At 47.3% G+C, this 26,154-nt stretch overlaps 1 long non-coding RNA gene across 3 annotated transcripts in view; it reads right to left on the bottom strand.

Annotated features, from left to right (window-relative positions):
* LOC309638636 overlaps positions 1-26,154 on the bottom strand; it is a 106,226-nt gene that overhangs the window by 7,892 nt on the left and 72,180 nt on the right. The window contains exons 3-6 of one of the 3 annotated variants that reach the window (XR_014251223.1): positions 5,809-5,884; positions 2,446-2,733; positions 1,045-1,194; positions 413-562 (exon numbers count right to left, since the gene is read on the bottom strand). This is a non-coding gene — a long non-coding RNA (uncharacterized lncRNA). The other 2 variants (XR_014251224.1, XR_014251225.1) reach the window with 2 other exon arrangements.

The raw sequence follows: 26,154 nt of genomic DNA, 5'->3' as shown, positions 1-26,154 counted from the left end.
AAAGCGGAAAGGATGTGAGGCTTAATATCACTAAGATGATCTTTACATCAATGTCTAATAATGCACAGCTTTGACCTTTTATTTTGCCATCTCTGCATCATTGCAGTGTAATTCCAAGTCTCCTGACTGTATAAACTATACTCGACCAGAGGACAGAAGGCAAATCAAGCAATATTCTCTGTTTTAACCACAGGGCAGCACCGAGCCTGTAACTGCTCAGGAAGTGCCTTTTGATTATGAAAAGGAAATTTTAAGTCAATTGCTCCTGATAAAAGTACACTGATGCACTTGTGCTCATAATCCTAAAGTCAGAAGGCATATACTCAGCAGCAGGGCTACTATCGTATATTACACTACAATACAAATTATGTGAGCAAGTGGGGACCGCCGCTCAGGGAGCACAGGTTTGTACCTGGACGGGGAGCAAGGGTCCTCCCTGGTGACCTTCCCTCGGGTCTAAGACGACACAGCCTGGCTCTGAGACGGTGACCCTCTTTCTGCTTCGGGGGGCAGTTCGACGGCCTGAGTGTGACAGGTAGCCATGGACAAGTGGAGAGGCCCCCTGTGTGACAAGAAAGGTCACGCTGCGTCACCATGAGAGCCGTCCGTTAGCCTAAGCAGGCAGAGGCCGCCTGTTCCCGGAAAAAGTAAGACCCCATCCTCCACACAGAGTTTCATGAAAGCACTTGTCTTATGGGGTGGGAGGTGGACCGGACAGCCTCAGACCGCTCTGCCGGTTCTAAGATGCTAAGATTCTCCCCGTAAATGGGAAGTGCTCTGCACATTCCAGGAAGTGACATGTTCAACACAGAGAAATAAGCCTCAGGACAGACGGGGCAGACATGGCCACTGTAGTCAGTGAGGACTGGAGATCAGCAAAGACACACATGTAAACACGTCATCACGGAAGGCTGCTTCCGCCAGGCTCCCACAGCTCTTCTACTTCAATACTTTGGGGGGGGTTTCAACCTTCTTTTTGCATATTTGGCTGCTGGTGGTGGGCAGTAAGATGAGCAAAGGAGAGGACCGGGGAGCTGGGTAAACCTGCAAAGTGAAAACTGTCAAGGAAAATGTCACCGCTTTGCCATCTCATCTCCAGGACGCCATGGGGGCTGTCCATCTCTGTGAGACGGGGCACCGTTCGGGAAAACCAGACGGGTGACTTTTTGTTTTGATGTCTTTAAAGTGTTTATCCTGAAGAAGAAAAGAAAACAAATAAGCTGGTATGTTCCAATTACTGGCTGTATAGAGATCCAGTGAAATGAAAGAATTCAAGAGGGAACACAAAAGATCTTTCTTCATAAAGGAAAAAGTAAAGAGTATATAGTTAATCAATTTGGAATTTTTCTTTCTGTGATTCAAAACACATTTCTCCAGAAATGGTCCTATGTCTGAAAAACACATATCCCCACTTTTCTAAGTTTAAAAATGCTGAGTTAAAAAGTCAGGAGGTATAGTTAGACATATATTTATTAAATATATATGAATCTGACAGCCTGCTCTATCATTTATTACACATAAAATCCAAATTTTGGAAATTCTTACAATTTTAATTAAATATTTTTAATAAAAAACTAATTTTATTAAAACTTTAAAATATAAGTAATGTTTTATTCAGACGTCCAAACCCTAGCAATTTAACAAAAGGTTCAAACATCTGCTTCCAAAGCGGACTTAGCAAATGTTCGACAATAAAATCATTTCTCCCCCCTCACTCAAATGTGCAAAGGTTGTACAGAAGTTGCTGGAAATGAACGGAAGGTCTTCTCAGTTTCCACTCAGTCACAAGTGAGCAGAGAGAAGAGCAAGTGCTGTGATGGCAGAGTTAAAACCACAGCTGAGGGGCAAAGGCCTCAGTCAGTCCACAGAGGGGAAAGGGGGGCCCCGGAGGGGAGCAAAGGACCACCAGGGAGCTCTGCCCGCAGACCTGCTCTCTCCCGGGGCTCCTGAGAAACTGCCTGGGTTCACCTGAAATGATAGAAATTAATCTGTATCTGCTGGAAATGAAACTGCTGACAGAAATTTCAGTCACTAGGGCATATTATCATTTATTATCCAGAAACACATTAATACTTGTTAGAAATAAATTTGGAGATCTCCACATTAAGATTTCTAAAGTGCCATAAGTTTAAAGCAACAGTTTTGTCGAGACACAATTCTTACACCATATAATTCTTTCATTTACAGGGTACAGTTCAACGGCTGTTAGTATTTCACAGAGTTCTGAACTTACCTCCATGACTTTAGGATGGTTCCTACGCCACAGAACCCCGCCTCCCCTCTGCATCCCCCAAACCTCCATCCCAGCCCCAGGTCCCAGCCCTAGGCGACCACCTGCGCTGTCTGCAGATTTGCCCCTTGAGGATATTTCATGTAAATGGCACCAAACCATATGGAGTCTTTAAACTAATTAAAGCCATTTTTTAAAGTCCTAACAAAATTCACCATCAGAAACACTTCTTCAAATCTCTCCTCTTCTCTCTTTTTCAGTAATGCAGGAGACCTTCAAAGCGAGTTCAGCTTCGTGTTTCCGGCCGTGACCCGTGGTTTCGGTCTTATCCTCGGGTTTCTGCCGGCGGCTCTGCTCCCCGCCGCCCCCTGCTGGCGCTGCCCCCGCACGTTCCCAAGTCGCTCCTCGCCCTCCTGGGCCTTAAAATACTGAACAGAGCACAGGACTGTTAACGGGTGTAAAACGTCAGTGTGGTCGCTCGATGTAAGTATCCTATTCTTCTCCTAGAAATTAAAAAGCTTTGAGTCAGTCCTAAAACTCTTATCAAAACCTTGTCCAAAAATGTCGCCTTCTTAACACTTTTCATTTTTCACAAGGAAAATGCTGAACCTTAAAGAATTTTATTTCAATCCTAACAAAAACATAAAGTTGGAAAGCTCTTTCTTTACTGTTTAAATGAATATAACTCATGAGAGATAAAGATTTTACTAAAACCATGTGTGAAGACTACTAATAAAAATGGAAGAAAGAAATATAAAAATTCGAAACATGCAGAAATAACAGTACGTTCCTCTAAGGCTTAGAACTGTGTGAAAGTTATTTTTAGTTACTTAACGTATCTATTGCTCTTTGAGTATTTCTCAATTTTTAAGTGGTTTTAAAATGGAAACTTGACTATTTACTGAGTATTTTTCCTAACCTTAAGAGTTGGGGTTTTTTTTTTGAAATTTAAATAGACAATAAAAGAAAATAAAATTTACAAACCAGTTTCTATGGTCTTCATAATGTAATAGTTTAGTGCTTCAGCTTTGTATACGTTAAAATTATTTCTGATTTGTTACTAAAACTCCATAATCCTAGGACTAGTGCTTCAAAATCTATGCTTAGCAGTCTCAGTAGGCATTTAGCCATTTTTAAAACATTATCTCCAACCTCACAGAAAGTTTAAGAATTTTTCAGAAGTGAATGTTTGATTTAGCATGTTACTCTGAATTTCTCTCCTGGTTTTAAAACAAAGAAGAAGTAACACCAACAATTCCTTTGGGGGCAGATGAATGAGTACATTTGTTAGACTTTCAGTTATTTTACTATTATTTGTGTGCCCCAGGTAAGTTTACAGGGAGTATTTTATTCTATTTTATGGAGATTTTAAAACATATCCGTGTACCACCTAAGGCAAAGAAATTTTTAATCAGTTTGTGTGTAAATAAATAAACTTTTGAGTTAAAGGATGCAAATTGGGTTTACCGTACTTTTTTTAAAATAAAAATTTTAATGTATAAATAAGATATGGATAATAAATTATGTCCTTTGAAAAATACAGAGTTTTTATGTATATGTAAAGTACAATGAAGAGAGGAATTTTGCATTAAGTCTGCATTTAGACAGAAAGCTTTGGCTTCTGAAGGTTGGCAAACATGATGAGGCTCAGGAAACCCATCCCAGTGCTTTGAACACAGGGACGGACCTCAGCATCCGTCAGCGGAGGGAGGAAGGGATGGGGCGCGGTCCCCACCCGTCACCGCACAGGAGGACGTATCATTTCAGGGTTACACGTCCTGTGTGTAAAGGAAAAGCTGGATGTGAAGAACGTGTTCACACTGATTATCTTTACCGTTATTTGAAGCATGTTTCTCTACTCACTACTGTTGGTTCCTCTTGAGCATGGCAAAACTCACACATTTTAACATAGAAAATAATGCTGGCTGGGTCCCCTTGCCTTCTTTATTATGTATCACTGCCCACAAGACTGATCCAACCCATCGCCTCTTAAATAAAGCAGCCTTCATTTCTCCTGTATTTCAAGCCTACAAAGAATATTAGCTTCCCTCATTTCTTGTGGGTTTTTTAAAACAAATATTTCTGTGCTATAGGGTCCTTTACTTTTACTTTTGTCAAAAAGTCAAAGAGAAACACTTCCTAGGAATTTCTGTTAATTAATTTATTTTACATTTGGTAAGAAGCTAGCTCAGCCCATCCCTCCTACCAAAAGAAAAGAACTAACGATCAGAGGATGCTTTCTTCTCTTGGCCGGTGATGCTAGGTGCTTGCTCTAGTCATGAGGCGCTACCGAGGATGGGGGGCCTGTCTTGCAGGAACTACCTTTCCTTAGAAAACAACCAGTAACGTTTTGCGGTTCCAGCAGGCTTTGATACCCATCGGTGAGTCCGTCTCTGGCCTCAGATATACCGGTGTTTACGCTAGGGAGCAGCCCACATTTCAGTGCAGTGAAACACATGTTCTGCTGAAACCCGACCCTTCCCATCGGCTCCTGAGATGCAGAGGTTGAGGACAAAAGACAAAGACGGCTGGTGACAGAAGCAGCCAAGTTCAGAGCCGTCTCCAAGCACGTTTCTTAAAGCGAGGGAGAAGTTAGAAACCAGAAACCTGGCTGGAGGGTGTGGGTAAAGTGAGTCTCCAGGACACAGACCTGGGTGGGGACACCTGGCCTCTTGTGGCCCCCGCAAAGCCCCCCAACATAATTCACTGCAGCAGGAAACCCGGTGCCGCCTCCCAATGACCCCGCCGAGGTCACGGGCATGGCCAGACGTGGCCAGAGGCTCCTGTTTCTGTGCTGGGGTTTCCTGGTTGTAGCTCCTCCATCTCTTACTAGCCTGGATTTGCTCCTGCTTCTGTGTCTTGGGCAGGATTCCATCACTGGACGCGTCCAAGTGGGGACATTGAACCAGATGGCGGTGACAGGAGCGTCCCCAGCCTGGGGGCAGAGGCCCAGGGGAAACGGGGAGACTTCCGAGCGACCACAATCACAGCTCCTTCTGTACGATAGACACTTGCATCTGCTTGTGAACCAGTGGCGTGTGTGAACGTGTTGCTCCCTGAAACCCTTCCATGAATATTTTAAATGTGTCTTACATGTACAGGGACACAAAGCCCTAGGTGCCATTATATCTATGGACCTAGTTTTTAATTTCCCAACAACATGTGAAAGGATAACGTCAGAGTTTCACCCTCTTGCGCTTTTCTCTCTCTGCACCAGAGGGCTGGGGCCTGACACGATCCAGGGCTCCGGGGACGGCGCTAACCCCTCCCCGCCCTCAGCAGTAAATAAACGGGAAGGAAGCAGAAAGGGCTCAGCCTGGGTGTGCGGTTGCTCCCGCTAAACCGACCTTCTCCAGCAGAGTCACGCACCGTCTCCCGAGAATGGACGTCAAGGTCACCCTGGGCTACCCCGAGCCCGGCCCGCACTGCCCCCCAACAGAGCGGCCAAGTCAAGGAACAGGGGTGAGGCCACCGTCACAAAAATCACGCGGGAGCGTCCAGCGTTAAGGAGGCACCTGACCACAGCGGCTGCTAATTTGTGGAAAAGTCCAGTTACTGGATTTAAACTTGAAACTTACCATTGCCCCCCGTGACACATTCCAGATCAGGGTGCACAGCACAAACTCATGCTGATCTTGAGCACATTAGTGCTTCCTACAAATACAATAAAAAGTTACATGGATATATGTATTTATATACGCATATGAAAAAACCGATACAATTAATTCCTTTAAACTTTGCTAAAAGTATGAAAACAGTTTATAAATACCATTTTTAAAAGAAAATCATTTTTCCTATGCAGAATATAACTAGGGTCTAGGGTCTTGAAATACTCTACAGAAAACTCTGGTGAAAACACTGAATAACATTTCTATTAAAAAATCTAAGTGTATGAATGAAAAGTAAAATATTTTAGTGACTATTACCCACAGAAGTCTTTCAAACTGCATTTTAATTCCTAGATTCTATGATCTAAGAAAATCTCATTTTTCGTGGTAGAGCTTACAAATGAAATACAAAAAACTGAGGTTAGAAAGAGATTGCATTAGTTACATTTAATGCCATTTAAAAAGCTGAGTCAAAATTGAATGTCAGAGAGCAGCGTTTATTGTACACGTGCTGGGGCTCGTTAACGGTGCTGGAAAACTGAAGTGTGAAGTCGGGGGGTCGGGGGAGCCGGTGATCACGGAGGGGCCGGGGACAAAGGCAGGTTTCCAGTGACCAGTGGACCTGACCCTCCACCACGTGGACTCCTGGACCGGGGGCAAGTCTCATGTGAAGGTTTCCTCACAGCCCCATCTCGGCTACGCTGGTCTCGCATCACAGGGTTTGCTCTTCCTCTCTCCTGGGGGATGGGGGGCAGAGGTGTGTCTGGGGGGCAGGGAGGGCAGTTCTGCTGGGCTCCTCAGAGCTGGCCAGGGTGGAGGGCGGGCTGTGGCAGAAGGTGGACAGCATCTTGGCTTCTCCTGTTCTTCCTCAGCTTTATGGAGAGGAGGGTGTCTTTATTTGGTAAAAGGCAAAATTTCAGACAGAACTTCAGGCACACGTTCACATGCACCTACAAAAGCAAAACCCAAAGCCAGATACACATAATTTTTGGATGGTCATTATTCTGGATTGCTCTTGTGATTTTTTTTCTTAGGTAAGAGATAAAGAGATAAACTTGCTGCAGTGCATGAGAATGGGCAGGTTTTCATATCATTTATTTTCCTCCAAGCAGATAAGAGAGCACATTGAACAAGGTGGCCACCCCTGTCCTTCCCGAGGTGAAGACACCCATCCTCCCCAAGCCGGTCTGGTACCAAGCCTCTGTGCAGAGTTTTGAGGATTCGTCTTATTTTCCCAGAAAGCCTGCCGGCTACACCAGTGTTTGAAGCCCCGCAGGATTTCTGGTCACCTCATGGGAGGCAGTGACTGACCCCAGCAGAGTCACCGGCCCGGGGAGCTGCCGCATCAGCCCCAGGTCCTGTCTCAGCAGCACCATTGGCAACAGTTCCATTCCCACGGGGATAACTGCAGACCCAGAGGAAAATCTCGTCTCAGCAGCAGGTGCAGTCAGTAGGACACTTGAGCAGAAAATGCAGAATTAGGAGAAAGCAGTGCCCGTTTGTGGAGAATCAGGCCCAGATTTAGAGTCTAACCTGGGTCTCCTCCTGGCACACGCTCACGCATCTTTCCACGGAGGCCCACTTTGTGTTAATATTTGCATAACAGCAACAACAGCTCCTGCTCTGATTTTCATGGTAATCAAGATGCCCTTGTGCCTATTTTACAGATGAGAAGGTACAGAACAAACTCCAGCTCACCCAGCTTGTAACTGTGCCAGCTGTGTCATAGTCTGAGCCTGTCTACTGTAACCATGTCACATCACCAGGCGGTAGAATTGGAAGGGGTCCCCAGATTGATCACTGGCATAAACTATTTCCAAATCTATAGCACAGAAACCAAAATTGCAGAGGGTATAGGGAACGCACAGCTGTACCCCCATTGTGGGTGAGTAGGAGGCGTTCTTAAGGAAGGAACTCTCTCTTGAGGCTGTTGTCTGTACAATGCTTATAATCTGCTGAGTAACACACACTTGGAGGCTCCCGTACAGGTAACTGGGCAGGTGAGCACAGCTCTCCTCCCACGAGGACCGGGATTTAAGGCTACATCAATGGTAAGCAAAGTTGATGAAAAACGCGTGAAGACGACGCACAGGATTCTCTCAGTAGATCTACATAAAAGACCCCTCCATGGGCACAGGGACCTTCTAGAATTAGCAAACAGCACTAACTGTTTTTCTAGCATTGAGTATGCAGCCAACGCTATTTCATCCCCAGGAGCATTTTGAAGGCAGTCCACGACCTCTGGGAAGTTTGGACCTGTTAACCATTTAATCATGCAACACTTACTTGGAAAAAGAAGCCCTTTCTGCTGTTTCATACAGCTTCTCCTTTTAGCACTCAAGCCCCATTAGGTAGTAGGCAGAATAATACATTTCTTCAGTTTCCCCTCCATTCTAAGCCCAGTATAAGAAATATGGTCCAGAAACCTACTGAATGTTAAAATTGCTGGCTGTGGTTCAGATCGATTAGGGAAGAGCTGACTTCACAGGAAGGCGGCCGAGAAGGGGAGGATGGAGTCAGCCTCACACTGTCACCTTCACGGTGCATCTCAAAGAGCTTGCTCTGCCCCGGCCACAGTGTCTTCACCTGTGAAGTGGGGGAGGCTTAACCCAGGCATAACCCAGGCCTGATTTCCAAATCCCTGACCTCATGAGCAGCATTTCGAGCCCAGGGCTCTGACCGCCTGGGCCTTTGCGGCTCCTGAACAAACCTTCCCGGGGCGAGTGAGCAACAAAGTGGCCTGGATCCAAATTACTTGCCCCCAAAGTCTAAGCACCTCGGGCTTTTATGTCCTCGAGCCCTCACCCGTCCTTTTGGTTGTTACTGTGTTTTTTCCCAACAGCCTGCAAAGTTTAAGTGCAGGAGGCCTGAGTGAGAGCTTCGGACAGCACCGAATTCTGTGGAGCCGCCAGTGGCTCCGTTTGGAGAAGGAAAAGCTCACAGCTGGGGCTCCCTCTGTCCTTTTCTCCTCCAGTTATAACAGGTTAGTAGCAAAGCGACCCAGAGACTCTGCTTTTACCTACATACTTTGTTTATCTTGTACAAAGATTGGACTGAAGCAAATATTTTAACACAGCATTTGTTCATCTTGAAAGGTGAGAACCTGGTTTTTGTTATATTATTTTCAGTATTTATATGTTTTGTTTTTCCGATAGACAAGGCAGCAAAAGATAATAAACACAAAATATTAAAACAAGAAATTCAAGATTTCCTGAGAGGTTTTTAACTTAGAAAATTTAAAATCAGGTATGTATTTTATTTTTCTATGCCTAAATTTGTTAATAACTTGAATATTTCCTCCCTGGAAAAAAGAAGAAAGAATTCAGAAATCACAAAGAAGTGCTTGCTACTTAATTAATATTTTGGTTTTCTACATCAGCTATAATAGATACAAAATGTCCATAATTCCTCAAATTCTCTACTGCCAATCTCTTCATTGTCAAACCAACTACATCAAGATTAAAATCACATTAAGATAAATACAATTCAGTATATTTATGCTTTTGCATTAATGAGACAATTTCAGGTCATAGGGAAATTGATACTCAGATTATTAATTACTTGCTATAAACATCATATTTACTTCACACAAAATGTATAAAATGCACCCCAATTTTATAAGAAAATATTTTGAAAAAATGTAACTTGTATTGAGAACAATTTTAAAGTTCTGGGAATGCAACCTAATCCATTAACTCTGAAAGGAAAATATCACATCACAACGCTAAAGAAACTGTGTCTCATGGTTAATATGGACATATACTAGGTAACAAAACAGAGCATATTTGCTGGAAAATTGTCTCACACTATCCACGGCCATTGCAAGGGCAAACAGCGTGATTGTATCTAGTGAATATTAGGAACTAAAAAGCCACATTATAAAATAACTTTGATTGACATTTAATGGAACACATGAGCGGCAAATATAGCAAGAAAAATTTATTCAAAAAGACGGCAAAATAAAACTTTGAATGAGTTCCTAAACAGGTAGCTAAGAGTGTATGTAGACAAAATTTTTTAAGTTACAAAGAATACAGAAAAAAATAATTTTGGAGGAAATATGATGTCATGCTGCACATGACTGAAAGCAAATCCAGCCCCACTACTAATACAAATAGGAAGAGGAAATAAAAAATAACACATTTCAATACAAACTGGTATTTCAGAATCATCATTTGTAAATACGGCATGAGCAGAATAAGCGTGAAAAAAGAGCATCAAAATTTCAATCTTCATCCTCAAAGACTAGAAAACTCTCATCTTCAAAAGAAGAGACCCGCCCTCGAGGAAACCCAGGTGAGCCTCTCGTCATCGCCGGCTCTGGCTGGCTAATGCCACGTGTTTAAGGGATTAGACCACTACCTCTTGATATTCCGCCTTGCATGAAGCCTCAACTCCCACGCTGGTCCCCGGGGCTGCTTCCTTCCCCTCCAGGTCACTTCAGAAGTCCAGTCTCGCGCCCACCTGTTCCCCTCCTCCTTCCTGAGTCCTCCAAGTCACACACTGAGTTCCATCTGCAGCTCACAGCTGGCCGTAGCCCGTCCGGAATTACGGCTAAATCAGTGTGTCCTCCAGACACTTGGCACCAAGGAACTCAGTCGGGGCTTTTGAAAGCCGACAGGACTGGCTGCCCACACCTCCCTTTGTCTGCGGACGGCTCCCCGCCATCTTCATTCATCTGCCGTTTTCTTGGACACAAATATAAACTTCACTTGAGATGCTTTCTTCTGGTACAGTGTTTCTTCTTGTAATCGACACATTGGCCATTCATGACATTGACAACATACAGCTCTGTCTTCTCTCTCTTGTCCGAAAGTTATAACCCATTAAAAGAGGAGTCCACCTTTTTTTTTTTTTTTCCTTTTGGGAAACACAATAAATATCAAAAGACTTGGCCATACTTGCTGTCTATAAAAGGCAAAAATTAGCTTTCCTGCTAGCATCCAAATTTATGTAAACCAATATGTAGCTGGCACAGTTTATGCTCGAAATAACTCAGTTTTCCTCGTTAATCTGAACACATAAGAATTGATCCATCTGTATATTGTTACCAGTTGTTGTTAGTACATTTTCATGTCAATGGTTACTAAACTCTGCAATTTTCCTTTATCTAATACTAAAGTTTCTAAAATGTTGTGATTGTGGCCACTGTGGAGATTATTTTGTTTGTTCTTATTATGTTGATAGATCCACTAGCTTCTTGCTTCTCGTTCTGATTTCTAGAATCCTTATTATTTATTCAGGTTTCAGTGGGCAAAATGCCACTCAGAAAACTTTGTTCCTAATTCATTTTACTAAATCATTACTATGGAGTATCTACCTAATATTGTAGCAATGCCTCCGTTAATTTTGAGCCATGGCTTATGATACCAATTAAATAAAAAACTAAAATGCGAAGGGAATAACTAAAATTCTACCTTTAAAAAAAAAAAAAGCAGCAATTGGTTTGACACCGCAGTCTTGGCTAACTTACTGAGGTCACCCCACCACCAGGAGGTCCCAGAGGCGCCTTGTCCTGCATCACCCTTTGCAAAGGCTCGAGACACCCCTCTCCCCACCCCTGGGACTCAGCGGGCCCCCAGGCGGACAACTGTCAGGCCTCCAGCACCCTGCCTTGGGGACGAAGGTCCCAGCCTTGGAAGGGACACACAACCTGAGGGCCCTGAAGCCAAGCTTGGTTAGTGTCATGGCCTCAGCAGTTGAGGGGAGAAGGGAAGCCGTCGTGGGAAGAGTGGGTGCACAAAGCCGTGTGTGTGGGGTGGCCCCAGGGGCCTGGCTTCTCATGCAGACAGTGTGAGTGGGATGAAGAGCCTGGTGGTCTGAGGCAAATCCGGAGGTAGAATTTGGCCATGGGGGCTGGAGGACCCTGAGTCCCACACCCCTCCACCCCACAGGGTGATACGCGGCCGGAAGAGGAGGGGCTTCAGCTACGGGGTGTAAGGGCTCCATTCCAAACCCCAAAGCCCCGATCCCTGTGGCCGAGGGAGGGGAGACGGCTGAGGAAGACGGTGGTCTCGCCCTGCAGCACGCGGAGCTCTTGGGCCTCCCCATGGATGCTGGGGATGGTCAAGAAGCCCACCGCGGCCTGACAGAGAGAATCCAGAATGTTCCGCTGGGTTGGGGGGTGGAGACGATCTCAGATGGCTGCAGGTGCGGTGCGGAGTCTGTGCCTGCCTTTTGCGTCCAAGCTCCACCCAGGGATGGGATCAGCCAGGAGCCACTTGCTGGGACTAAACTGGGGCCAAGAGGTGAAGGTTAGAGCAAAGCCCTTTCTGATCGAGCGTGAGGAGAATCGCTGACAGAGCAGGCAGGATGGATTGTACTGCTAGGTCGTGGGTTTCAACGCTGAAAATATTTGAGCCGAGACTGTAGGGTCAGTGGTAAGAAAAGATGTAGAGAGGATTTGTCCACAGAATAGGAGTTTGGAGAGGACAATTTCTAAGTTTCCTCACAATAATTTTAGAATTCTTCCAGCCTTCTATGAACTTCTATTACTTTTACAGTCTCTTCCCATTTCACACTGGTTTCAGGTAAGTTATCAGGCCTCTCCACCTAGAATTCAGGGGGTGGGTGCCATATTTCATTTTCCTTTTGTATCCTCAGAATGTTGAGCACAAAACTGGAACTAAGTATTGACTGGCTGATTGATGGTTTGGTAGGTTTATGTTATTAGTGGGCTTTCCTAGTATGAAATTACTGTACCCTCTTCTTTCCATAAGGCCACAGTTTATAGTACTACAACAATTAGGGCAAAATGTTAGGAAATGGTGAACCTGGTTTTAGGCTTATGGGAGTTGAATCGTAGTGTTTCTGCTGCTTTTTTCAAAGTAGAAAAGTTTTAAAGACCTTAAAAGAGCTAGGTGAGTGCTGCGTGTTGGCCTCATTGGCTGCACTCGTCAAGGTGTTTCAAGAAAGAACTGGTCTCAGGAAAGACTGGTACAGAACACAGCAAGCAGATATGAAAGTGGATGGAGAAAGCCCAGAAATGTGGAGCCTTAAGGAAAGGAAAAACCCAGCGATTCCAGATCCGAGCAGGAACAGAGGCAACCAGGAGAGCCTTCCAGAGCAAAAGGCGTAAACCCTGCCCATTTGGTAACATGACTAAGAGCACGTGGAGGTGTGGCCTCCACAGATATTTCGGGGATGAAACTGGCCGGGGGCGGGGTGGGGGTGGGGTGGGAGGAAGCCCAGCAAGAATGAGGGGTGGAGGAGCCAGGGTCCTGAGGGCAGGAAAGCAAAGAAAGTAAGCAACTTTGAGAATTATTCTTGAAATATCCTCTGGGTGTGGCTAGTGGCATATGGAAGTGACCAGAAGCACGTAGGTCAGAGACCTACTAAGTTTTTAACAGCCTTATTGAGATATACTTCCCGGACGTAAGAGTCACCCATTTAGTGTATACAGTTCAGTGGCCTTTAGTGCAGTCACAGAGTGGCGCCGTCCTCACCACAATTGATTTTGGGCACTTTACTCACCGCAGAAGAAACCCCGTGCCCACTGGGGGTTACTCCCACTTCCTCCCCTGTCCCCAGCCCTCTCCCAGGCCATCCCTGATCTATTTAACGTCTCTGTAGATTTGCCTGTTCTGGAAGCTTCACGTGCGAGGAATCATACGATATGGGGTCTTCTGCGTTTGGCTGCAATCATGTGGCGCAACGTTTCCAAGTCTCATCCATGTTGTAAACTTCCTTCCTATGTAGTCTTCCTTTTTAAGGCTGAATAACTTTTCGTTGTACTGCTACACCACATCTTGTTAATCCGTTTATCAGGTCATAGTCATTTGGGTTTTTCCCACTTTTTGCCTTTTGCGTATAATGCTGCTATGGAGATCCATGTACACAAGCTTTTGTGTACACACGTGTTTTCAGTTTGGGGGGTATATACCTAGGAGTGGAATTGCGGGGTCACGTGGTAACTCAGCTTAGCTTTGAGTAGCTGCCAGATTGTTTTCTAAAGTGGCCACACTGCCTTGCCCTCCCACCGGCACTGTATCAGGTTCCAACATCTCCCGCCCTCTGCAACACCAGCTATTGTTCACCTTTTCATCATGGCTGTCCGAGTGGCTGTGGAGTGATTTCTCATTGTGCTTTTGACTTGCATTTGATGAGTATGCTGAGTATCTTTTCCTGTAAACCTTCTTTGCATCCCTTCTTTGAAAAAAACGTCTATTCAAATCCTTTGCCCATTTTTAAAGTGGGTTGCCTTTTTATTGTTGAATTGTAAGAGTTCTTTATATATTACGGACATTAAACCCTTATCATATTGTGATTTACAAATATTTCTTCCATTCCGTGGTTTGTCTCTACACTTTCACGATAATGTCCTGTGAAACACAAAAGTTTTTAACTTTGGTCAAGTCCAATCTATCTGTTTATTTCTTTTGTTGCTAGTGCTTTTGGTGTCATATCTGAGAAAACAATGCCAGCCTATGAGAATATCCCACTCTAAACACCTCTAGCAACTTTTAATAGCCATGAAGGGCTAGGTCTAGCCACATAAGAATTGTTGAGTTGTGTTTTAAAAAATCAGAGATACAACACAAAAATTATTCTGAAATGAGTGAAGTGCTGAATCTGCGGATGAAAACAGCATATCTTTGTTCAGAAAAAAAAATAGAGGTCAGTCACTGAGACACATCCTGGTTAGGTTATTGAATTTCTGTCAAATTGCAAGGATCACGAACATTTTTTCCCAACATACAAGCAGAAAAAGGAAGTCGTCTACCAAGGGGAGAATTCCTTTTAGGCTTGGTTTTCCAACAAGCAATGCCAAAGACCAAGGGAAAAAAGTCCACAAAACTCAGTAGGAAAGGAAGTGTGACTGCGGACTAGTACACGCCGTCAGCCAGCTTGTGACTGGAGTTTAAAAAATAGTCTCTGAGTGTCACCCATGTCATCAGAAAACCATCCAAAAGTCTGCGATTATTTACGTGTTAGTCTATCCTGTTACGGATGTCCAGTTGCTCTGCATGTTTCCCAGTACGGACTGTAAATCCCTGGAGGGCAAGAATGTCTCTCTTTTGCTCTTCGTAGACCTGGCTCACAGGAGGCACTCCACCCTGTGTGGAGTGGTTGTAAGTATATGTGTCCTGTGACAGCTCTGCACCAGCCTCTCCCCGTCTGACTCTTGGAGTTGACGTTAGTGCAGGTCAGAACCCCCAGAGGGCTCGGGGACACCGATTCCATAGGTCTGGGTGGGACGGCACCTCTGCAGTCCCAGGGGCTACTGCTGGTGGTCCAGGGCCACACTTGGAGGGACACTGCTCTACGCGGTGGTGCTCTCCCAGCTCTGGCTGCACCTGGACATCACCTGGGGACACTACTGCTGGTGCCTGGGGCTCCCCGAGACGTAACGATTCGATCCATCGGGGAGAGGGCTGAGCGCTCAAATGACTCCCTCGGGCACCCCGTGCCTGAGCTGGCCCTCCTGTCACACCTCCTACGTATGGGCACAGGACACAGGTATCTTTACGGGAATAACGACAGGTGAAGGCAGAGACTTTGGCAGGTGTGTGGGTCACTTTCCTCCCCAGCATCTCTCATAGTGACAATAATGAGCGACCAAAATGTTGTTTGAATAAAGGAAGGAATGAAAGGAAGAGTTGGGACAAGTCACAAAGAGGAATTAAAGTGCAGACCTTGGTGGGAGCCCCCCTCCCTCGCACCCTCCCATCAAGCCCAGCTTTGCGTGGGCGACGGCATCTCCCTCCCCCAGAAGTACCGACCTGCCCCACATTACCTTCATCTGTGTCACCCCGTCTCCTAGACATCTCAGAGTTTGGACCCGGGGTTTGGGATGCTCTGTAATGGCCATGGCTCCCCTGGGCAGGAGGGTGGGAATTAGGACCAGAGATCCTGTCCCATGGCGGGGGCAGGGGGGGACTTGGAGGTCACATCGGATTTTTTTCCTAAATTTGTCATCATTGCAAACAACGCACATGCCTATTTCTTGAATAACTGAACTCCTTTATGTAAAGCCTGTCGAATGGAGTTGACAGAAGTCACTCCTGTCCAGCTCAGCAAGGGCCTCCTTCTTGCAGGTTCCTGGCTTCACCTGACCCCGCTTCTCAGCAGCCTCGGGCCAGCGCCTCCAGCGTGCTCTGTCTCCAGGTGGGGCCCACCTCTGTGCCGCCTTCCACCTTCCCGGCTGCTGCCTTAGGCACCTGTGCCAGTTCCGCCTCTCGGCTCCACCTCCGAGGGCTGGAAGGTCCCAGGTTCTTTCCTGAAGCTGCTCCTCGCCAGTGATCTTACCCAGAGCTCTCGGGCGGACCTGGGGGAGGGCAGGGGAGGGAGAGAGGATGGGCAGTTCTCCCCATTATGTGGTGTGTATGTGTAACACACAGCAGAGAATTCATAGCTAACAATCCTCGCTGTTGTAAAGACAACTTCTGAATCACCAACAACTTTATTTATTCAAAATACATGGAAACAAGGATGATTTCTCATTCAGAGTCTCCCAGAATTTCACAACGGATTCAGCTGGAAACAGGACAAGTCCATCATTCCTCGGAACTTCCATTTCACTCGGGGAAGCCTGCTCTGGGGGCTGCCCTCTTTTTGGTCTTAACATCTACAGCTAATCAAAAGCCCGACTGGGTTAGGATGAAAGAACCCTGTCCCACTGCATTCCCACATTCTTCCTTCTTCTTTCAGTGTCTTCCAAGATCTACTTTGAACTGGAGTGTTGTATACTGTTCAGGGGCCCTTTGACCTGTTCCCATTAAATCAAAAGGAAACTGGGTCTCAGCCTTCACCCAACAGCCAGCCCACTAAGGTCCGTGTCCAGCACCCCTACCAAGGAGGTGGTGATTTCCAGGAGTTTCCTTGCCAGTCTGTCTACACAGCTGACTGCTAATCCAGTCCAGATTAGTGGGTAATTCTGGAATTAGACTCTTTGAGGGAAAGTGTGTAAAGGATGGAAGTTTACAGGGAATTTTACCGACCTTGGAAGACAACACAGAAGTTCCCAGCGGGCGGGAGAGGAAAGGAGAGGAACTAGGGCGGCCCCAGACCCCTGCACGCCCCTCCCTGTGTGTGGGCAGCCCACGTGGCACCTTGACTTTTCCAAATATCGGGAGAAAAAGCAGCCAAGGTTTTATGTGAGAACAAAAGCCCTGAAGCACTCCAATTTCCGGTGGTTAAACAAAAGAGGACACACACCAAGAAAAGCCAGTTCAAACGCGTGTGAAAAGCTGGACAAAAGAGAATCAGCATTTAAACAGAAAAAAAAAAAGGAAAAAGAGAAATGATCTCATTATTTGGATGTGGCATAACTTCCTGGTAGGTGTGTTTTCATAAATCCCTTGGGCATCCAGGGATGGGATGATGTTATAAGGCCCACATCCCTCAGAAAGAGAACAGACCTGGCCCTGCATCTTCTCCAAGGGATATTCATCCCGGAGCACAATTCGCACACAGATGAAGCTGCTCTCACCACAAGCACGGACGCTGTGGGCCCGAGTTCAGCATCGGTGGGCCTGGAGCCCAGAGACACCCAGATTTCTCGGCGGGCACACAGCCCCCCGGGAACAAGAGCTGCAGCAGAGCAGGGCAAGTATTCCGTAAAACTGCCTATCAAAGAAGTCAGTCAGAGTGGAGTCAGGGAAAAGCTGCAAATTGATTCCAGACCCTGCTTCTCTTAGGCCGTCCTGGAGAGAGTGGCTGAATTTATTGAAACCTTCCCGCCAGGGTGACTCCTCCAGTCACTGCGCCCCGGTCTCCTGGGAACAGGGTGGGGGGCCCGGGACCTCACCTGAGCTCCGGGGGCACCGGCGGGGCAGGTGAGACGCAGGGTGCAACCTGAGGGCCGCAATGGCCAGCCACCTCCTTCGTGTCCTGGAAATCCCTCCCCGGGCACGTTTTATTGGGCATCTGGATATAATCCTCTCCCGGAAATCTTAAATTGACCACGTTTAGTCACATCTGAGGAATCACGCTGAACAAAGAGAGGTGCGTGAATACTGGAGAACGACAAAAGCGCCAACTTTGTGTAAGAAAGAACTAGACGCATCTCAGGTTCTCAACTGGCATATGAGACTCAGATACAGAAGAACTCTAATGGCATAGTCAGTTTATTGATAGCCTGATTGCACTTGAAAAGGAATAAACAACGCATCCAACCACGTGAAGCGACTGAAGATTTGGTGGCGAAGGAAGTGTTATTACACGTGTCTGTAACTGAGGGACTCCCGTGACCCACGGGTGTGGACCCTCAGGTGACAGTGGCCTGGAGGAGAGCCTCGTAAGGCCAGGCTTGTGCAGACGGCTGACGTGCCAGGTGATGGAATCTACACCAAAACCATCTTCAGGCCTTGAGCGAGGAGCCAAAAACAAACAGATACAATTTATTAGAGATAAAAGTTGAAAAAATATAAAATTCTGATTTCGGAGTCTCACAAATAGTTACACAGTTCCGGTGCAGATAGCAACCAGCTTGGGAGAAAGGCTTGAGGATGAGTTACAATTGCTTCAAAGAGATAAACAGAGGCAGCCGCGGCTAGAAACACAGAGTCCCCGTCACGGGTCCCTAGAAGCCCTGGCCGCTCGGCGCACGTGTCACACGGGCCGTCCCGGGCTCCGCATGCCACCCTGCCCCACGCCTCCTGCTTCCCCTCCGCCTTCCCCGCTGCCCAGACGCTGGCCACACGGACAAGCACTGCTTCCCCGTTAACGAGGTCTCTCCCACATTCCAGCTTTAAAAACATGACAACCTACTCATTTCAAGGCCAAGTTCAAATCCCGCCTTCCCTGCCTGGCTCTCCTCTTCTCGCAAGGAGGTGAACCTGCTGCCTCTGGCCATGAACCCCGCGGCTCGGGGTCCTGGTGACTCTCAGCTGCGTCATCAGAGAGGGTCTTGTCTGAGACCCTTTATTACACTTTATGGCTTCTGAACAACTCTGTAGGCAGCTGAGGCTATAACTGTATTTTTACATAGAGTTTGCATTTGTCATATAAGCCTATTCCTATTATGGGGAAGGAGGGAGGGAAGGAGGACCCAGTGGCCAGAATGGGTCCCCCAACTCCGCAACTCCCAGGAGGAGGGGTTCCAGACAGTCGGTCACATGTCACACAGTCCATGATGCTGGCGTCAGTTATGAGATTATAAAGCTCTGTGTCAACATGACAGCGAATCCCACCCGCCTGGAGAGAGTCAGGCTTGTGCTTGTCGACTGACAGTTCTCAGTCTGCACGGATGTGCCCCTTAAAATACCGAGCACCACTGTGGTCGTGGCCCCTCCACCTGTGCGTGAGGTGGGTCTCAGACACGCTGGCAAGGAGAACCTCAACCCACAGGGCAGGAAAACTAGGTGCAGAGAAAAACGTGTCTCTAAGCCCAGCAGTAATTTACTAAAAGGTCAGGGGGATATATAAGCATTTTCCCCCTGAGGCACATGTAGACAAAACTAGAGAAAAATGCAAGTATAAAATATATTACAGTTCAAGCCAGTAAGCGCTGGTTCAAAAAGATTTAAAGAGGTGCGGCTGCACAAGTAAGCTTGGGAGCGAGTCTGCCCAGCTCTGCCCCCGAAGCCGGGGAGGACTCGGGAAGGGTCAAGTCCACGAGCAGGGTTTAGATTAACAAACCCAGTTTGTTTTGGAAGCAAATTTCTTCCAGAATGTCTTAACGGGTTATTACTATTCTACTGATTTTCTCTAATCCCTACTTTTTGCTGGGACTTCAAATTTGCCAACCATGGCAGTTTTCGGGTCTGTGGTTGATGACCATGAACCCAGCGGGCGTAGCCCCACTTGGTCTGGCTCCCTGGGATGGGGTTTACACACAAAGACAAACTTTTATCCGAAGGGGCTCCTGGACATGGGTCTAGCCTGAGCCACCGTCGCTGTGCAGAGAGCACGGCAGAGCTTCTCCCATAATCCTTGAACTTGGACGTAAATACATCAAAGGTTGGATGAGATCTTGATAAGCTGTGGGAACAAAACTGGGATTTGTTTACGACACCACCCAACCCAGGGATCTGAGGGGTCACCTGACCCAGGCTGACGGTGAAATGTACCCCAGTCTGCAAACAAGATGGTTTTGCTCAGTGAAGGGCATTGGCCTGTGAACACTGCATCAGTTTAAAAAAGTCTCATCTCACCCCCCTGCAGGCCCCACCCATGAAGTCCTTGTAAAGGTTTACAGAGCATTTGGAGCTCTATTGCAAAGACAGATTGTTGATGGAGAATGTCAGGCATTCTTCCCTATTTCCTACTTCGAATTTATTATTTTCTCCTTTTAAAATATTTTTTGCAGAGTGTAAAGTTTGGGTCAAGCCAAAACCTCAATCTTTATATTTTATTTCTGAACATATTATGAGTAGACAGTTGAAAATAAATGTCGAAGTACTTGGTCTCTTTTAACCAAACCAATAACAAAGAATTTAAAATAAACTTTCCGAGACGCTTATCAATTACACGATGTACAAAAATTCCACAAACACATGAAAATCTTACTTTTAAACATGTTATTTACATTATAAAAAAAAAATCTTCAATATGTTTTTTTTCAACCTCCAGACAGCTTTTCAGATAAAGTACCTCTAAATTTAAAGCAATGATCCTATTGCTAATCTGAAACAAAACTGCAATAAGTACACTCCAAATATTCTGGAAACATGGGGAAAATAGTATATTTATTGTATTGTTTCAGGCTAAAGATCAGACTTCTTGTTTTAAATTGAGTTACTTTACCTAAAAAGGTGTCTGGAGGTTGAGGGGAAACGTATTAAGTATATCCTTTGAAAATGTAACTAATAAACTATTTGAAATAAGTTTATCCTCTGTTGCCAGACTTTTCGGACAGGCTGGATATTATTTTGGCTCAAATAGCAGAGCATTTTACATACTAATGAAGTACATATGGGTCGCAAAATTACTGCCCAATAAAAGTTAAAGACATGAACGTACGTATTGATCTACAGAAAGAGGCTGATTAGGCAAGGGACAGGGCACAGAGTCTCTCTGAACCCTCAGCAGAGAAAAGAAGCTGAACAAAAGCTGGGATGTACACCCCCCCCCCCACCGCAGGAACAGAGGTTCTAGCAAGCACGCATTTCCTGAAGGCCTGGGTTGCTCAGCGATCCATCACGCCCTGACGGTTCACCAAGCCTGTGGTCCATCATGGGCTGACTTATTCCACACATTTCCTGAGTCTCTACCCTGTGCCAGTATCACAACCCCTGGGAAGCTCTTTCTGGGGTTTAGGCGCAAAGTTCCCAAAGGCACAAGACTTGACACAAGGTAGCTCAGCTCACAGCACTGAGGCCCCCGCTCTGAGCACCCCAGGGACGTGTGCCCACGTGGGGCACCCGAAGGAAGAGGCTTAGTTCCCAAGTCTTCAGAGGGTGCCTTCCAGGGTACCCCACTGCTCACTGCCTGGGACCATCCCTAGGATGCAGGCAGATGATGCTATTTTGATGCCTCTGGCCAAGAGGCGAGCCCTCAGCACAGCCGCCCGCTCTTAAATTCCAATCTCACGTTAGCATAAGCGTCACAAAGCCACTGAGAGTAAAGGCACATTCAATTTTCATCTCTGAGGTGCTGTATTACACAAATCTGGGCTATTTTATTTGATTAGATTGTAAGTGGGCAATATTACAATTTGTTAATTGCCAAACGTCAGCTTAATTCGTTTAAGATGATTGCCACTGCAGGGCCTACCAAGACACCCCGACCCTATCCATTTTCTCAACCAGACGCCCCTCCCTCACAGACGTTCACGCGCACGCACACACATATCTGGGCCCAGAGGGCTGGGAGTCCCGCCCCACTGACTCTTCTCCTTCAACATTTCCCGGGACGTGGTCTCAAGCGTCTTCGCTCTCAGGCCGTCTCCCGAGACACTCCGTGAATCTCCTCTCCTCTCCTCTCCATCAGGCTCTCAGTCCTGACCCCCCTTCCAATATTTTAGGGACTCTTGTCACCATAATGTCAGTTTGCAAATATGGAAACTGAGGTCTAAAAGGAGTAACAATCTAAGATTTAAGCATCAGAACCATGCAAAAGCTCAGCGTAACAGGTAACACCAGCCGCAGAATCATGACTGATGAGAGCACATGTGGTCCTTCTGCCTCCTTCCCTCCCAGGCTTGCTCTGAATATTCCTGCCGGATTAATTTCCCTAACTTTTGAACACAGGTGTAGTCTGGCTGACGGGTCTTCTACTCCATAAAGTTTCCAGGGGCTCAGGGTCCCCCTGCCCTGATTCTCTGCTCTACCCAAAGTGCTACCTTCATCTGCCTGATGCTCCCCCACCAAGCACACACTCCAGCCACGAGGGAGGAGGGGAGGGGAAGGGGGGGGCTGTCCAGCAGGGGCAAAGCCCAGGCGTGGCTTCCACACCTTCCTTTCACACCCCCCGACACACCTCCGCCAGAACTCAGGCATCTGGCCACACTTGGCTGCCAGAGAGGCTGCGATGACATCTGCATGTGTCCAGCCAGCTACGGATCCAGCTGAAAACCCTACTGCTCTGGGAGGTGAGAGGATGGATACTGGGAGACAAGCAGGAGGGTCTCCACACCCAAGCTCTTCTTCATGTGTCTCTCCTCAAATTTCACCCTGAATATCTGCGGTCCTGCAACACGGTCCATGATTGGCCAGCCGGGTGCCCTGCAGGGCACCCCTGAGCAGATGTACCTCAATCAAACTTCCGCATCAGCTCAGGCTTTCGGGAGCCCCTGAGACCCCCCCACCTCCCTGATTCTCTGCGCCCTCCGTCCCCACCCTGTCTGTAAAGGTCCCCCTCGCCACATCCCATGACGCTCTCCCTCCTCTGAACTCCTGCACCTGTCAGGCACCCTTCACCCCATGCTCGGCCCTCAGCACCTGCCGAGCAGCCCCCGGCTCCCGCCCCGCCTGCTCGGGACAGCTGGACCCCCAGGCCGGTGGTGCTCCCGAAGCAGCCACGGCGGGTGCGCTGCCCCGTCTCCCTCGCTCTGGGTGGGCCAGCCTCAGGCTGCATCCCGTCGGAATCCCGGTGGAACTAGGAGGCGCCCACCGCGCAGCTGGTCTCAGGTGTTCCACGTTTCTGCCCGTGCTTCCCGGGATCACACTAAACACACCCGTGGTCCTCGAACCCTCATGTCAGCATCTGCTTCTGGGGCCCAAACCGCGACAAGCAGGCCCCGCCTCCCCGCTCTCCCTGGAGTTCCGGTGGCTCACCTGCTTCCTTCGCATCCTTGTGGTTGGGCACACAGAAGGCACTTAACAGAGGTTGGGCTTCGTCAGAACTGACTGTATCTACTCTTTCCTTGTCTGTCCTAAAGCCAGTGTAGTAACTTGTTAGTTCAAGACCCAGGTTGCTAAGGAGCTGCACGCTCAGAGCCTGTGGCCCTGGCAGGTACCCGCCTGTCACGGCCCACGGGGATTCAACCCGGAAGTATGTTCCCCGGCTTACAGAGCACAAAGCAGCACCACTTCAGTAAGCAGCACAAAGGGAGGTTCTACAATGAACCAGCTCTGCACTAAGCTTTGCTTACTTTCTGCCGAATGAACGTGCTAATTCGCTGTCACAAAATCCACAGTTGACATGAAGATCCGTTGTCCACTACCTTCCAAATGTGAGCAAATAAGATGTGTAGCAGGTGGCCCCGCAGGACGAGATCAGCCAGGTCGGCGGTGCACGGGGCTGCTTCTCACCCTCCGCCCCGGCTCACTCGGTGCCCCTCACCCTCCGAGGAGGGGGTCCCAGGAGAGACAACCATTTCCATCTGGCACGGCCGCCCACGAGCTGCTTGGATTTGCACCCATCACTTTTGCTGCCTCCCCAGGTCGTTGATAAAGTCTTTGCGGTTGTGTTTGGGCGTATGTGTAGAAATTTTTCAAGCATTTTGAATTCTGTAAAATCCAGAAGAAACTGCCAAATCTATTCCCTTCTTGTGTTTTAAACCCATGTACATTTAAAGGGATATTCAATACTTTGTTTTTGAACTGGTTATGCATATCCCATTAAAGCGTTGTCTTTTAAAAGCTATTTGCTATTCAAGGAGCCTTGGGAGTCCATTTAAAATCCTTTTTAAATCGTTTTTCTCTGAAACAGGAAGTTGCACTTTGCCCGGAGTAAACACTCTGACCTGAGCGTGGGGTGCCAGCCCCGCGAGTGGCTGCCCACAGTCACGTGCGTGAATCCCCAGGGGAAATCTTGATCAAGGCAATTAGCATTAGAAAGCAACAAAATGAAAATCAGAAGCTTAAATACCAGCAAAGAACTTGTTCTTCTTCTGGGTCCAAAACCAGTGATGACCAGAGAAGACGTGTTTCTCGGAATCTCGGGAGTTCCCGGGATGAGGGTGCCGCGTTTCCTCCCCAGGCTGCTTTGGCTGCACAAATCAGCGCACGAGTCGGGCGGCGTGTGGCTACGATGACCATCTGGATGGTCTCACCCTCAACACTTCACTTCACCTTTAACTGGCCCTGTTGGGGGACATGCGCCCCGGGCTAGAGAAAGCAAGGTGAGCCCCCCTTCCTCCTATTGCTTCCTGTTGTGGACGTAAGGAAATGCATGACCACTCTGGGTTAGCTCCCTACAGCTGCCAGAACAAACGATCACACACTGGGTAACTTCAAACAGCAGCAATGTGTTCACTCTCTCTCCCGCGATTCTGGAAGCTAGACTCTCCATCTCTGCGGTCACCCGGTGTCCTCTATGACACCAGACGTTTTGGACTTAGGGTCCACCCTACTCAAGTGTGACCACATCTTACCTTAACTACTGACACCTGCAAAGACCCTATTTCCAAATAGGATCACGTTCTGAGATCCCAGGTGGACATGACTTTTGGAGGGATGCCCTTCGACCCTGGAGAGGCCCCCTGCTGGCCCCAAAATGTACGTTCATCCCACGTGCAAATTACATTCACCCCATCCCAACTTCCGCAAAAGTCTTATCTCAGCATCATCTCTAAGTCCAAAATTTCAAATAAATACCACCTGCTCAAAAAGTCCCAGTCTCACTGTCTAAACCAGATATGGTTGAGGCCCTGGGTATGAGCCTTCTTGGGACAAAATACCTCTCCCTCTGGGGACCCGTGAAACTAGAAAACAAGTTAACTGCTTCCAAAATGCGAAGGTGGGACAGGCAGGGGATAGGCTTTCCTAGTCCTAGATGGGGGACAAAGGGGCCACTTGTCTCGAGCAAGTTCAGAACACAGCAAGGCAAATTCCGTCAGGTTTCAAGGCCTGGGAATAATCCCATGGGTCTCCACGCTTTGACCTCCAGGCCCATGGAGGCCCCAGGAAAAGTCCGATCAGCCCTGCCCTCTGGGCAATGCGTTCCCGCCCGTGGGGCCCAGAAGCCTGACATGCTTCCCTCACCTCATCCTGTGTCTGTCCACTCCAGTCCAAGCTGGCAGTGTTCCTGCTGGAATGACATTCTCACAAATCTGGTTGGTCTTCCATGGATATCACAGGTTCCAATGTCGCCAGACACAAGGGTCCTCCATGGATTTTTCCTGGACCAACCCATCCCTGTCCCTCACTCCTGCTGCAATGGTTCAGGGACCCACAAGGGTTAAACCTAATCTCTCCACCAAAGCTTGTCCAGCCTCACCCTCAGCCCTTTCTCCAGAGCACACCTTGGCATCTTCAGCCATATGGACAGGTTGAGAATCTTCCAAATCATCAAATGCTTGTTCTCTTTGTTTTCCAGTCCCCTCTGCAGTTTATCTCCTTCCTCACGCATTTTACTGTAAACAGCAAGGAGCAACCGGGCCACTCCTTCCGTCACACCTTGCTTGGAAATCTCCTCAGCTAAATATCCAAGTTCATCACTTTCCACCCAACATAGAACTTAATTCAGCCAAATTCCCTACCATCATATAACAAGGCTCACCTCCAGTGTCCAATAACATTTTTCTCATTTCCTTCTCAAGTCTCACCGGAGGTACCTTTAAGGTTCACATCTCCAGCAACGTTCTGATCATGACAATCTATATTCCCTAAGACACCAGAAACTTCCACAGTTTAGATGTTTGTTACAGTAGAACCCCTCTTCCCAGTACCAAAATCTGTATCAGTGAGGGTCCTCTAGAGAAATGGAATCATTCAATAGGAGAGATAGGTGGATGACAGATAGATGGGTAGATAGATAGATAGATGATAGATAAGATACATAGATTAGATAGATAGATGATAGATACATAGATTAGTTATAGATAGGTAGGTAGATAGATAGTAGGTAGATGATAGATAGATAGATAGAAAGTAGGAGAGAGAGAGATTGACTGCTTTGAAGGAATTGGCTCACACGGCTGTGGGACTCGGCTGGTCCAACATGTGTGGGGCTCGCAGGCAGGAGTCGGTGCCATAGTCTTGGTGCATA

Source organism: Balaenoptera physalus (genome assembly GCF_965194825.1).
Source record: "Balaenoptera physalus genome assembly, chromosome: 11".
NCBI lineage: Eukaryota > Metazoa > Chordata > Mammalia > Artiodactyla > Balaenopteridae > Balaenoptera > Balaenoptera physalus.
Note: the sequence above shows the minus strand (reverse complement) of the source record. Positions and strands in the feature narration are given on the sequence as shown.